Source organism: Ambystoma mexicanum, chromosome 3q, assembly GCF_040938575.1.
Source record: "Ambystoma mexicanum isolate Mex_15411 chromosome 3q, UKY_AmexF1_1, whole genome shotgun sequence".
In the NCBI taxonomy this organism is placed as follows: Eukaryota; Metazoa; Chordata; class Amphibia; order Caudata; family Ambystomatidae; genus Ambystoma; species Ambystoma mexicanum.
The window spans coordinates 773,654,396-773,669,755 of NC_090926.1; the positions used below are offsets into that span (position 1 = coordinate 773,654,396).

General features: G+C 48.7%; 1 protein-coding gene across 5 annotated transcripts in view; it reads right to left on the minus strand.

Moving 5' to 3' along the window:
• The window catches only part of TMEM94 (transmembrane protein 94), a 2,019,771-nt gene that overhangs the window by 833,594 nt on the left and 1,170,817 nt on the right, over positions 1–15,360 (minus strand). The window lies entirely within an intron of this gene.

The window sequence follows — 15,360 nt, forward strand, 5'->3', positions numbered from 1 at the left end:
CATGAGGCATATGTGGGCTTACTACTCGTGGAGGTGCCAAATGCTATAAAGTTAGCCTCAAAACTCAGGGGAGAGCATATACCTAGGAAAAATCAAACGCTCAACCCGTTGGAGACCTGCACCACCTGAGCACACGTGAGGTTGGAAGTACCGCAATTATTTGATCCCTCCTGATTACCGGAAGCCAGTAAAGACCACAGGGGCACACACAAATACACCGACAGAGCATACTAGCCCAGCAGCAACCACACTTGTAAACCACGGAAAGGACGAAACTGAATCATTCCACTCCTTGACCACATGAATGCCACGAGGGGCAAAGGGCGCAAAGACAGGCCTCATAGATGTGTTTACAAGCAACTCCGCCACAGAAGACGGCTTGGCCGCTCCGAATTCTGCACCAGCACTCAACCTAAGTCAAGCAGAAAATCCAATGGACCCATATATGGCCGCGATGCAGGCTGGGTTTGCTACTGTGAACAACAGACTGGATGAGATAGGCAGCAACATCACCTCACTCAGAGCGGACATGCAGAGGGTGAACACCAGGGTTACGCAAGCGGGGGCGAGAGTCAGTACCCTGGAGGACATGTACGCGACTCACAGAAAGGAGATCAAAAACATTAAAAAATCTGTGAAAGGTCACCAATCCAAGTGCAACGATTTGGAATCCAGATCGCGTAGAAATAATATCCGCGTGATGGGGCTGGCAGAAAAGTCCCTCAACAAGCCAATGGAAATCTACATGGAAGAGACACTACGCATGTTATTCCCAGATGCCGAATTCTCCCAGCAGTTTCTGGTTGAACACGCTCACAGATCGCTAGCCCCTCCCCCCAAGCCAGGCGCCTTGCCGCGCTCGGTCATAGCGTGTCTCCTAAACTACCGAGACAGGGATATGATCCTGCGCCTGGCACAGGAGAAGGGAACACTAACAGTCGACTCAATGCAGATACACATACACCCCGATTTCTCGAGTGGAGTTCAGGCTGCAAGACGAACATTCGACCAGGTAAAGAAGGCTCCAAAGATCAGATCTATCCCATTCCCTGCAAAGCTCCGCCTGCAACATGGAGGGAAAGCCCACTTATTTTAAACACCGGAGGAGGCTATGGCATACATAGAACACAACATTCCGGCTCCTCCAACTACGAAGCCCAATAACCCTCGTCTCCAGGATGCTTTGTGAGCAGTCCCGGTGGGCTAGCATAACCCAGGCTCCCAGAAGTCAGGTCAAACCACAAGGAAACTAATCAGCGGCTCCCTATCGCGGGCGGATGGCCAGGTTAAGATCTGGAGGAAGGCCGCCACTCAAAGTTGCAGGTTTTGCATTACAAAGTTGGGTATACATCGCCCGGTTGGGGGGAAGGTGAGGGTGGGAAAAAAGATAGGGAGAGGGCCGGTGGCCCTGTAAGTTGTAAAATGGTTATATTGGGGGTAGTTGGTTTAAATAAAAAAGCTGGCAGACACATGTTCTATAGGAGAGAGTACAGGAACACTGAACCAGGACTGGCGAGTCTCGGATCCACGTAATGCCCACATGCGGGCGGGTCCAATCATGCAGGCTTCTAACATGGAACATTAGGGCATTGGCTAACCCCATCAAAGACGGGAAGATCCTTGCATATGCCAATAGACAAAGTAGATGTTCTCCTGCTACAAGAAACTCATGTAACTCAGAAGGTGGCAGCCAATTTTGCTCGACCTGGGGCCTGATTAGGGCTTGGACTAACTACTTGTCGCGGTCGAGTTGGGTTCCAACTCACAAAGTCCGAAATAGATGAGGAGGGAAGATATGTAATCCTATGAGGTATGGTCGACAACAAAGAATGGATCCTAGTGAATACATACGGCCCGAACCTAAACTCGCCTGACTTCTACCTCACAGTGGGAGTACGAATCATGCCACTAGGGGATGCCAAGGTAATGTGGGGAGGCGACCTGAACACAATTCTAGATCTGCATAGAGATAGAACGTCATGGGGACAAAGAACACACACACTAAGGCCGCAGCTACCATTCTACAGATCATGTCAATTCTCCCTCCTTATAGATACATGGCGGGAAATCCATCCAATGCAAGACAAATACACCTTCCATTCCCACATACATAACTCTAGCTCGAGGATTGATTATTGGCTGTGTTCCCCGAAGCTGGGCCCACAAACACGAATGCCACATATTACCACGCACAGTATCGGACCACTCGCCAGTCCTTCTATACTTGCAACCGGCGAATGTGGAACACACCATGAGATGCTGGCGCATGCCCCCAGCGATGTTAAAGGATGAAACAATGATAGAGCCATTGTGGTAAGAAATGACGGAATTCTTCGAACGAAATAACGGCTCAGGGGAACAGTGGCCCCTATATGGGACTCATTTAAAGTATGGCTGAGGGGACACTTGATGTCAGTATCAGTGGGAGTAATGCGCAAATTAAGGAGAGAACTAGATCACACAGAGAACATCTTAAAATTTCTTGACGTGGCATAGACACTTAACCCCTGTTTGGAAACCCTTTGACCATTGCAAACTCAACTTATGAAATTTAGAGCCCTGGCTGAACGCGAGGTGACGTATACCATACTCCCCACTCGTGCACGAAGATATGGGGAGGGAAACAAAGCTGGCAAATTAATGGCAAACCTAATTAAGGCTGACCACGATGCCAAGCCCATAACATGCGGACCTGAAGGGGTAGTACACACAGGACCGCAAAAGATAAACACGATATTTAGGAATTTTTACTCCGCGCTATATGCAAACACTGACCAAGTCACGCCTGAAGAAATCGACCACTACCTCGCATCATTCCCAATGCCCCAACTGGCAAGGGAGGGAAGGGAATTGCTGGCTCTCCCCCTCACGGCAGAAGAGATAATACAAGCAATCAAAGGCTTAACAGCGGGTAAGGCGCCAGGTCCTGACGGACTCCCATCAGACTTGTATAAAAAATTCAATGCAGAGATAACCCCTACTCTACTTGCAGTGTGGGAGGAATCCCAAGCTGCAGGCATGCTTCCAGGCACGATGATGGAAGCCCTGATATTGGTACTCCTGAAGCCACAAAAACCACCACACGACTCAGCCTCATACCACCCGCTATCACTAATCAATAAGGACACTAAAATATATGCCAAAGCAATTGCCAACCGTCTACGGCCACATATGAACACTCTGGTACACCCTGATCAATCTGGTTTTGTCCCCACATGCTACACAGCCCTAAACTTAAGCAGATTCTTCGCCATCAGCTCACAACTGGACCCGAAACGATCGCTATGGCCCCCTATGCCGAAAAGGCCTTTGACTCTGTCTCTTGGGAATACATGTATGCCATCTTACGAAGGCTGGGGTTTGGGACAGGTTTCCTGGGATCCATCCAATTACTGTTCAGGGACCCCAAGAGCCAGAGTCGGACAAACAAAACAATATCACCCGAGTTTGCACTACACAGAGGTACACGCCAGGGCTGCCCCTGGTCTCCCCCTATATTTGCTCTAACCATCGAGGGTATGGCAGCATGCCTACGACACAAACATTCATGGCGGACATTCGTATCAGGGGTCCCCTGCAGGTTATTTCTTTAAATGCTGACGACACTAAGTTATAGCTAAGAGACCCCAAACAAAATCTCCCTCCAGTAATGCAGGAAATCCAGACGTTCCCGAAGTTATCGGGATACAAAATCAATCACTGCAAATCCGAGATTATCCCACTTACGCCCGGAATGCAGAATCGGAAGCCACTGTGCCATTTCGATGGTGTCCTAGATCGGCCAGATACCTGGCGATAATAATGGCCACAGACAAACAGTCCCTATATGACCTGAACTATGCACCCTACTTGAAACTCCTTGAGTCCAAACTAGGGGTCTGGAATAAACTGCCAATCTCACTGTACAGCCGTGCAACCTTGCATAAAATGGTCACATTACCCAAACTAATATACCTTTTCTGTAATATCCCGATATGGCCCAGGCGACCATTCTTTGATAAACTCCAAAGACTCGCCTCCACTTTCATATGGGGTGGGGGGAATAGTTAGAATGAACTGGCACAAAATATGCAAACGATTCGATACAGGGGTTTAGCCAACCCAGACTTCCTATTGTACTATCATGCGGTGCAAGCACACTTCGCAAACCTTTAGTACCCTAGCTCAGAACAATATGCACGCATCCAAGCAGAACAATTTGCAGCAACTCCCATGAACATGCAGTCCTTGATATTCGGCAAATATAAACAAAAGCAAGGAGGTGGTGGACCCGGTGTCCAGCACGATGCGAGTATGGAGGGCGCTGTTCAAAAAAATGGGATGTGCTGACCCATATTGGCCACACACCCCCTTATGGCATCATCCAGATCTGGCACCCTCCCTGGACACGGCCTTGCAAAAGAGATGAGACACAGGAATGGAAAAGCGAGTGGGGGACTTGTTTCCAGAGGGGAGATTTGTAACCCTAGCAGAGGTGCAGGATAAGATAGGTACCAATCTCACCACAGCGCTACAATATCATTGCCTGAAGGCGGCCTGCAGGAATGAATGGGAGTCCTTCCCAGTTGCACCAACCATACATCCGTTTCTCTCCACTATTATGCAGCTAAATTAATTCAAGGGTGGCATATCCACACTGTACAATGCGGCCCAGCTACAAGCCCCTACGCAGAACCCAATGAAGCCCAAAAGGGAGATAGACCTAGGCATTACCATAGAAGATAGACAATGGGCGAGATATTGCCAGTTTACCAAGACTCTCTCTGTGTGCCAACTTCAGGCTAATACAGTTCGAACTCCTAAACCACTTAATATAACACTGAGTAAACTGGCTAAATACGGTCAGACAGATCAGACCTATTGCCTCAAATGCAGAGCCCCGAAGGCAGACACGATTCATATGTTTTGGAAATGCCCTTCTGGGAAGAAGTAGCGGTTAAATTTATGGACATACTGGACATACAAATACCAGCTACCCCACTGAAATATCTGCTAGGGGATATAGGGAAAGTCCAGATTAAAGTGCAACAACTTTTTTCTGTGGCCGGGGCGATTGCCAAACGCAACATCCTTAAACATTGGAAGGCAAGGAAAGCCCCGACCGTCCAAATGTGGCTCAGGGACCTGGTCTACACATATGAATGTGAAGAAAGCTTTGTAATGAGTAGCTCATCTTCTAGCAGACCTAAGGACATTTGGGCACCTCTACGGATCTATTTAGCAGACAAAGGTGACAAAGAGAGAGAGAGGATGAGGAATAGCTGAGCAATATATTTCCATACATGTAATGACACGCGATGTATTGATTACTGTCTCTTATATATGATATTGAAATGAATACTGTTGTAAACATGTGACCGTCAGATGAACACAAAAAAATGAAAATCTTAACAAGTGCAACCCGTGATTTTTGAATACTGAATGGAGTACAATCTATGTTTCTTAAATACCGAACTGAGTGAAAACCTTACAAGAGAGCAAAAGCGCTACACATTAAGTTCAGAAGTAAAACGGGGCTCTAAATTGAGTAAAACCATTAGATACTGCATGCTAACAAGAATGAAATTTAAAAGCCAAGTGAAACCAGTATGTGCGGTATTCTAAAGTGAATAGAACTTTAATATTGAAACAAAGAAAGGCATACTGCATACCAGATTACGTGACAACTGCATATAACAGAAAATTACATTGAAAGCAGAATTAACTAAAACATTGTAAGTTATTCCAACACAGTCACCGGAGTCTCAAGGTTCTTTGGTTCAATTGTGTTACTTGGAACTTGGGGAAGAGAACCCAGAGTATTTTTTAAAACTGTATCATCCTGAACTCAACAGAGGTAAATCTGAGACATTTTGCTGGAACTGTTTTATACTTGGGGAAGGGAGCTGAAAGGAAGCTACGAGCTGGAAGAGGCTCAACATTTGATGTAGGACACGGTTTCCTTTGGTTGCTGACCTCCCTAGACATTTTATAGATAAGCTGTGAGGCAAAGTATAGGTTTTGGACACAGACAGATTCTTCAGTTGAACTCTTTGACTCAGACTTTCCTTAGTTTTATATAGGTAGGGAAATCCCTCCTTAGCATAGGGCAATTTAGACCTTCAGCCACCCTGACATTTAAGTTAATAAATATCTTTTGTTTGAACTTTAAGTCTATTGTCTGTGTCTTGCTTCATGATGCCTTCACACCCATTTGGCTTGCCTGGCCCCTTGCCCTTACAAAGAAAGTATCATATCGAAAGGGTAGACCCCTCCACCATTGAATGGGTGTATGGGCCTTTTGTGGCTGTCATATTGCAGCGTTAAGTGATTTAGCTGCCGCTTTGATTGTTTGGAGCTTTTCCAAACTTTCATCTGATTTGCTTCCTAACAGATGGGATACATCAAACGGCATGTTCAATAAACCAGATTGAACGTCAGGTGCAAAGCCAGATATCCACAGCCCAGCAAATGTGTGTGACAGGGTACTGGCTGCCATGGCCCTGCTGATGCTGTCAGCAGAATAAAGTCCAGTCTGCAAAGATGCACATGTAGTCTCCTTACCATCTGTGATCATGTTTTGGAAGCCATCCCTTTCCTCCCCTTCCGGGATATGATCCGCAGCCATAGCTATCACGTCCTATAGCGTGAATGTAAATTTGGCTAGGGTACAAGTAGCGTTAATGACTAGATTACTGGCTGAGAAACCCCTCTTTGCCAAAGTGTCTAACCTCTTATCGTCCCTGTCAGGAGGTATAGTCGGGTATGCGGCAGCCCTGGATGTTGAAGTAGCAGCCTGCATCACCAAACTTTCAGGAGTTGGATGTTGAGCTAGAAAATCCAGATCTAAACCAGATGGCTGTATTTTCTAGTGAGATCCGTGCTCGCAGCAGGGTTTGTACCCAGGGTTTCCCCAATTGGCTATTACCCTCTTCTGTAAAGAGCAATGGAATGGTAAAATAGGATCCTTCTGAGGACTCCGGTCCAAAATATTAGTGAGGTCATCCTACTGGTAGACCGTACCAGGCCTTCCCCATCCCAGATACTCTATGACTATTTAAGAGTAACCTGTAAAAGGCCTCTGCATGATCAGGGGGGTCTGATGTTGTAAAATGCACTCTAGGAGAGGTATCAAGGCCACTTGCATTTTCTTAATGAGTTAAACAAGTGTTCCATTCTAGACATCTGAAATTCGAGCATCTCGAACATTTGGGGTTCCATACTCCAGTCCAAAAGGAGGAGTGTCCTGGTCAGAGGTCTCATTCTCCTAAAAAATGGACGACATTGGGATGACATTGGGCCTCATTACAAGGATGGCACTCAGGTAATAACGGTACCGGTAAGGCAATAGTGGCATCCATTACCGGGCCATTGTATTAGGACCCTAGATGCCAGTACTACCGGCATTGGCAGGGACCCGCTGTGGCCATGCACTACCATACCGGCGTGCGCGCGAGCGCCATGCCAGTAACACCGGCATGCCGCAAGGAAGAGGACATTACGAGTCGCACAGACATGCACATACCGGCATCCAGATGCTGGTAAGAAGGGCCACCATGATGCCGGCAATACCGGCATCGCGGATCACCCGTAAATAGCAAACTGCTGTGTTCCCAACTGCCGCAGGTGCACACAATCAACACGGGTCGAGGCAATGGAGCCTGGCACTGCACAAAAGGAGCACACCCTCACACCACACCCCTTCCAAGACCAAAATGATTCCACTTGCAATTGCGATACTGTAGCTGGAGGACATGCCTGCACTGCTACTCCTTGAGCAGGCAGTAGAGCAGGTATTACAGAGAAGACGCAGGAGGAGAAGGAGGGTGAGACCGCCCCAGCAAATCCCACTAGTGCAGGCAGTGGTTCCCCACAGGCAGCCACCAATCCCTCGCCTAAGGGCCAGTCCATTCAACTTAACCCCAGCACAGATCCAAACCCTGTACCGCCTGGACAGGGACACCATCACCACCATAGTGGATATAATACATGAACACTTGGTCAGCCTGATCAACATCCGCACCGCCATCCCCTCTCTGCTGAAGGTGGTGTCTGTGCTCCACTTCCTGGCCACAGGCACCTACCAGCACACAGTGGGGCAGCTGCATGGCATCTCGCAACCATGTTTTTCCGGTGTGCTAAACCAAGTGCTGGATGCACTCCTAAAGCACGTAAGGGCCCACATATCCCTACAACGGACAGAACAGGAGGTAAATGACACCAAAATCACTGGCAGGCATGCCCAATGTCACTGGTGCCCTCGACTGCACCCAACTGGAGTTGGTAGTCCCGCATGCTGTGGAGGTGGTGTACCGCAAACTGAAACTATACCACTTCATCAATGTGCAGATGGTGTGTGACGCCAGCAAGATGATAACGCATTGCTGTGCCAGATGCCCAGGATCCACGCATGATGCAATGGTGCTGCGGAACTCCTCACTACCCCCGCAATATGGAACGAGATGCTGCACGACATGCCTGGCTGCTGGGTGAGTCTGCCCTCTGGGCCATGGGAGTGTATCGTGGGGCGGGGACATGCATATGCAACCTGTCTGCGACCGTTCTGGGATTCATCCCAACAATTGCACATTCGAGGTATTGGCACCTTCATAATTAAGGAAGCTTGAAACTGACAGACTGGCCACTGTGCCATAACACATAATTTACTCAGGCACTCATGCTGTGAATTCAGATGTTCTACTACAAGGGTTTCTGTGACTGAGGAACTTTACAAGCAGCACAGTATACATTCTTTCTATTCAAGAACCATTAACCTATTAGGACATTTGCCCAACATCATTAGACTGCCTTGATAACGACCCAGTGGTCGAAACACGTGTCAGCTGTGCTTGGATTAAAACCTTTTTTCACATATCCAATGGCTTTATCTAGGAATATGATTTTTGATATTGTGATGGATTCTGAATTAGATTCTCAAGTATTAATTACTGCAATTTAAGTCTATTTGCGCATTTTGAGTACACTCTACATCCTTTATTGCATATGCAACCTGTCTGCCCACTGGGCCATGGGAGTGTATTGTTGGGGCGGGCATGCATATGCAACCTGTCTGTCCACTGGGCCATGGGAATGTTCTCAATGGGGTGTCTGGACACAGTCCATGCTGGCAAACAACGTGCCCATAATCATACAAATATGATGCATGATGCATGACACAGACAATGGAGGCAGACATATTTGGCCCGGACACCAATGTGGAAAAGTCAGACTCACAATCAGCACACACCCCTGAATTTGTCCACTGGACATCACCTGCCCGTACCCACAGCACCACAATGCACCGTCATGCAGTCACCGAGCTGAATACACATGACCACATCGAAGTACCTCGCAGGTCATGCTTCCATGAGTGCGCAGTATGATATCCCCCTCAGGGAAACCCCCTTTCACCGAACCTGCCCAACAGTAACAATGCATAACACCATGGTAACATGTGCAGATGAATACAAATGGGAAAACATATGCGACAAGGATGCCTCAAATTGGAGCCATTAAGTATTGAACAACACCTACATGGGTACGAATGGTGGGGGAATCACCCACAGCACATGAGTACCAGCATGCAAGTCGATACCCTGCAACATCCTAGGAACACATCCCTACACTGGGGGACCCTACCAACATTCATATTGTGCCATTGTGACTGGTGTAAAGACGTCGAGGGACACGTGCATGGCATCAACAATTATCCATAAGCATGATAGACTATACAAGCTGTGTCACGTAGTGCATTAGCCAAATGCATCAAACATTGCCCAACATGCATTTAGTCTCATCCCCTGCCACACAACCCTCACATGTGACTACATCAAGGACCTTGTCACTCCATCTGGGTGGTTGGTGATTCCAATGTCAAGGCCCCTAAATCGTGTACGTCACCCAAGACCAGCACCATGGATTGCCAAGTTGTGTACAGGGCAGATAGTTGCGCAGATGTCAAGTCAATAGCTGTCATTCACGATATACTGCATATGAGCATGAACAATGTACAGGTTGAGCACAAATGGAACAGAAGGAATACCCTTACACATATCTTATTGTGCTCCCATGCAGGTGATGCTGGCTATCCCCTGAAGCCATGGCTCCTCACCCCTGTCAGGATTCTGCAGAACAGGCACAAAGAGAACTACAATCGTGCCCATACACGCACTCGTGTGGTCATAGAGCAGACCTTTGACCTGCTGAAGGCACGGTTTCGCTGCCTCAGCAGATCGGGTGGAGCACTCATTTACGGTCCTGAGAAGGTGGGCAAGATCATCATGGTAAGAGCCATGCTGCATAACATTTGCATCCAGCAGAACGTCCCTCTGCCACCTGACATGGAGCAGCCACCACCAGGTGAAGATGAGGAAGGAGAAGATGTTGCACATCGGCCAGGCCGCGATGCACGAGGGGCATGCTGTGCGCCAATCATTGATAAACCATACTTTCTAAAGCACTGTTATGCAGAGGGTGACATGTTGTGGGACACTGGGCACTGTGACAGGGTGAATATGGGCACTGGGTTTGGGATGAATTCGCACTGTACACTGTCATTCAATAAATTGACACACGCTGAATAAACAATGTCCTGTCATGAGATTTTTCTAACACAACAGGTGTATTATGCGGATTGAATTCACAACATGTATGTACCCTCCACCTACCACAGACCCCTCCCCCTCCCCCCAGTACCTCCTCCCCTCAACACCCCCACACACACCCTCCCCCAACCCCCACACGCCCCCTCTCCCTACCCCCCCACATCAAGTGCACAACATGTGTCCAGATGCACTGCCAGTGAATGCGTTCATGGTTCCCCTGCTACTGCCTGCCCCTCTTTGGAGGTGTGGGTTGCATATCACTGCGCCGCATGCTGCGCAGGGACCGGCACACAGGGCTGGTCTGCATGGAGCTGGAAGGCGTGGCAAACGACGAAGTAGATGGCTGTGGCGCAGATGCCGCTGGGTGCCGCTGCTCCATGGTGTTTGCCATTCTCGATAGGATCTGGGCCACAGTGGCAAAGCCCTCATGGACCTGCCTGGAATTCCTGTTAACGGCCCTAATGATGGCCACAGTGCTGTCCCTCATTGCACAGCGTGTTTCCTCACCATCGGCAACATATTGCTTGAAGAGTCCGTGCATCTCCTGTTGCCGGCCCTGCATCCTTGACAGACGCCCCTCTAGGTGCCTTATTGCGGTGGAGGTGGATGGTTCATTGGCCGGTGTTGATGTGGTCAATGCGGGGCTGTCCTCTGATGTAGGCCACTCAGCATTTCTGGCCTCGCCTTCAGGCTCGTGCTGAGGGGTCACCTGTGGGGTGTCCTGCGGGCTGGAAGTATGTACAACGTCCCCCGAAAAGAAGCTCCCTTCATGGGTGGCCTCTTCATGGCCCTCGTCCTCATCCCCAGTATGTGGTGCGCATGCAGCTGCCTCCCCAACAGAGCTATTGGCTGCCGACTGTGAGCCACCAATCTCAGTCTCCAGAGATGCGGCTTCGTCCTGTGAGACGTGTCTCTCCTGGGGTGCAGGGACAGGTGTTTGCTTGTCATGTGTTGGCAGCGGTGCAGCTGGTTGGGCACTGGTGTGTGTCAGTTGGATTAGCCTTGTGCCCCTGGATGTGGATGGCCTGGTGCCATCTTCCCGACCACTGGGCGTTTTGGCTGGTGTCCTGGGCTATGCACCAGCATCATGCCTATCGCTGTCTGCATCCGTGTTTGGGGGGGACAGAGAGAGACAGGCCATCAGTGATGGGAGTACTTGCATCATGCTTGCATTGATGTTGCTGCAGTTTGTGCCGTGTGGCTTATTGCATGCTTGTTGTTGTGGCGGACAGGGTGCGTGCAAGATTGGGGGGGTGGTATTGGCATCACTCAGCCGTGACATGTTGGGCATGATGTCTGCTGTGTGGCCTACAGGTGTGTTGTGGCTTGCATGCTGTGTAACATGTCCTGTTATTCTGTATATCGGGTGTGTATTAGGCATAGGAGCGGTATGCAGCATGCAATTTGATGTGACAGTGGTGGGGCCAGCATATAGACAGGGATGTGTGAATGTGTGTATGATAAGCCATTTAGTAGCTCTCATCAGATTCACATTTGTAGGACAACATTGTAATGTGGATGTCAGTTGTTTGTGGGGACTTGTGTGCAAAGGGTCACTCACCTTCATCGACCGATGATGGGGCTCCATACTCCGCTGCGCCTTCTCCTTCAATGCCCGCCATATCAATAGTGGAGCTCCACGTCTCTTCCAACTTTGACAACTTTATGGGGGAGTGTGCCCCACCACTAGTTGCCAGCACCTGGCTGCGATTGGGTGACAGAATGTTCCGTACTCGCAGGTCGTCCCACCACTTTTTGCAGTCCCTAACGGTGCGTGCGTGGGGCCAACCGCACTGACCTTTTGCGCTATCTCCTCCCATATTTGTTTCTTCCTCAGCTGCGCTGGATGCCTCAGGTCAGCACAGAATACGACGAAGGCCTGCTTCACTAGGGTATCAGCTAACATGTTTAGCTCCTGGTCGCTGAATCTTGGTTTACGCAGGCAAGCTGCGGCTTTCTTGGGTGCCTTCGACATCTTCTTCAAGGTGTGTTTGGAATTTAGGCTGTACAGGTCCTGTCTGCAGGGGATTGCAATGGATTGTGTTTTTGAAGATAGCCGCCAGAGAATTTCCCGTTCCTGCGTGATGACGTTACTTCCAGTTCCGGTAATTACGGACCCGGCATTAACGCTAATGTTATTAGCGATACCGTTATTTAGGGGATGACGATGGAGGAGGAGGTACCAGCGCATTTCAAGATGCCGCTATTGGGGGGTTTGTGGGTCCTTACTGGCATGCCGGTACATCCGTTACTGGGATGCCGGTACACACGTGCATGAGGACTCATAATCAACCGCAGTTTGCGGCATCAAGGCTACCCGGACATGTTCATACGGGCATGCCAGCAATGCCTGACTTTTAGCTCCAAACTCGTAATGAGGCCCATTGACTTTTTAAAAAAGTATTTCTTCTGTAAGGGCTTATAAAACTTTGCAGGTTCTGACGACGATGTTGATGGCTTTGGCGCTGAAGGCTTCCATATCAAAGAACTCGACCTGTGACCCGATGGAGTCACAGAGGAATGAGGTTTAGGCCTCTCCTCCATCTTTTGAAACTACTGGAGCGGTCGAAGGTTAAGAGCCTGGACTCAAGCGCTTGCAGGCTGATTCCTTGGTAGACTCCTTCTCGGCCTTACGAGATGTTGAGCCGTTGATGAGGATTTATACCAGGAACTACCCGTAGAGAGTTTCCCCTTGCTCTCTTTAAGCGCCTTTCCTGTCATGGACTGACAGAAACCACGGTCCTCCGTCTTGTGCTCAAGCCAGAGACAAATGCAGTGTGGGTCTTTAATGGACATCTTGGCCCCATGGTCCATGCATTGCTTGAAACCAGATTTTAGAGTTGACATTTTAGAGGAATAACCGCTGAAACAACAATGCACCATTTCCGAAGGGAACGGTTCAGCAGAAAAACAGAAGTGAATTAACGGGTGCGGTGCATGCTATATGCACAGTCGGTGATGTCATGCTCGAGAGCGGACAGAGGCCGTCGAGAGACATCGACTGGACGACGCACATCGCCTTCTACAGAGATTTTATTTTCCAAAATAAATACAAATTTTAGGGTTGCACACTCAATCCCACCACACTAAGTGTTAGCCTGGAGCAGGAGGGTCCTTGGCTAGAAATCCACCAATCGCAGTCAGGCAAGGTGTGACCATGCAATCCTATGGCAGGAGGGGATACAAAAACGGGTAAGTATACTTGCACCCTTATGATTTTCTGAGTGACCATCCCTGGGGAACTCAGTCACTGATGAAACTTATTTCTGCCACTGGTCTCATCGATGGCGGTCCAGGTGCAGTGGATGGAAATGGTGTTGGGATTGAATTTGGCTACACATTGGCTCTGATCGCCATGTCTGAAACAGCGCCAACAGCCTTTCAGCTAGAAAGACATCAGGGCAGCAGACGCAGCAGATCCCTCCAGGACAAAACATACGCGTAGATAACCTGTTTGGTGGTAAGCAGGTTAGATTCATGGACTCAGCAAAGATCTGGCACCAACAAGGTCACTCTTTATCCTGGAATGGAGCAGTGGTAGGAGAGATGATCTTAGGCCACAAGTCGACAACCTGCAGAGTCTCAAGCTTCAGCTAGGTCCGTTGCAGCAGAGGCCTGGTCTTCTCATTGGCAGCCCAGAGATTTGTGCTGGGGCATCTCAATGACCTCCAACAGCAGGCCTCCGGTGCTGGGAGCACGACTGGTTGCCCCCACCAGTCCAATGGTTGAAGCACCTACAAGGGTCTTCTGTGATCACAGCAAAATTGGCAAGGTTTGATCGGGACATGGCTTTGGCAATGCTGGTTATCCTTGGCAGCAGTCTTCCAGGTATCCGGCTTGGGATCTTCCGCGGAAAATTGGTTCCATTGCTCGACCTGAGAAATAGCCACAGGGCTCCTCGTCGTATCCCAAATTTAAGCAGGGGGCTCTTTTAGCCCACCAAAGGTAAGGTTCTTCTGCACCATTTAAACAGGTAAGGGAAGTCCAAACATGGACAGTCACAAAACCCACATCTGCCCAGCATCCAACACTTCCTAGCAGGGATGTGTATAGGGACCAGAAAGTCCCACACCCAGCTTGAACCAGTTCTTCCACATAAAAGGTACTACTGTGGGAATCCATGCTGCATCCCGAGAAGTGCATTGTTTTATATGGTGTTTCCTGACCTAAAAGGGCCGGGAGATGGCCAGAAATCAAGATGGCCAAATAACAGCATTAAAACTACATGGCACAGTCATTTTGATCATATGGCACTTGAAATGACATTATGCAGTAAAAAAAGATGGTGCTGAGTGCACAGGAAAATTAAGAAAAATATGTTTCACTGTGGTAGGCTTGTCGTAAGCACATCAAAAAGGTCAAACGGATGTTACAGAAAACAAAGCAAAAGCGATACAAATTACCCGAGATGCACTTTACTGGAAGGTTATGTGTACTACATCCAAAATAACACAGGAAGTCATAAAAGAGGACACAGTTCCCCTGCATTGGCAACCTCATGTGCTGACCAATGCCCCCAGAATAAATGAGTTTGGCTAAACTAAGCTAAAAAGGCTTACCAAACAGGGATGTAATTTCACCAAAATTCCAGGGGTAGCGGAAGTGACCCTTGACCCTCTGATGACATCACAGGAATTGATGTAATTTGACCACACCTGAAAGTGATATCGTGGGAAGCGATGGAACACAACCTTTCACCCGTTGACAAAATAGCAAGTGGCATCACATAGCATTGCACACTACGAAAAATATGGTTACGATATCACTATAATGTGAT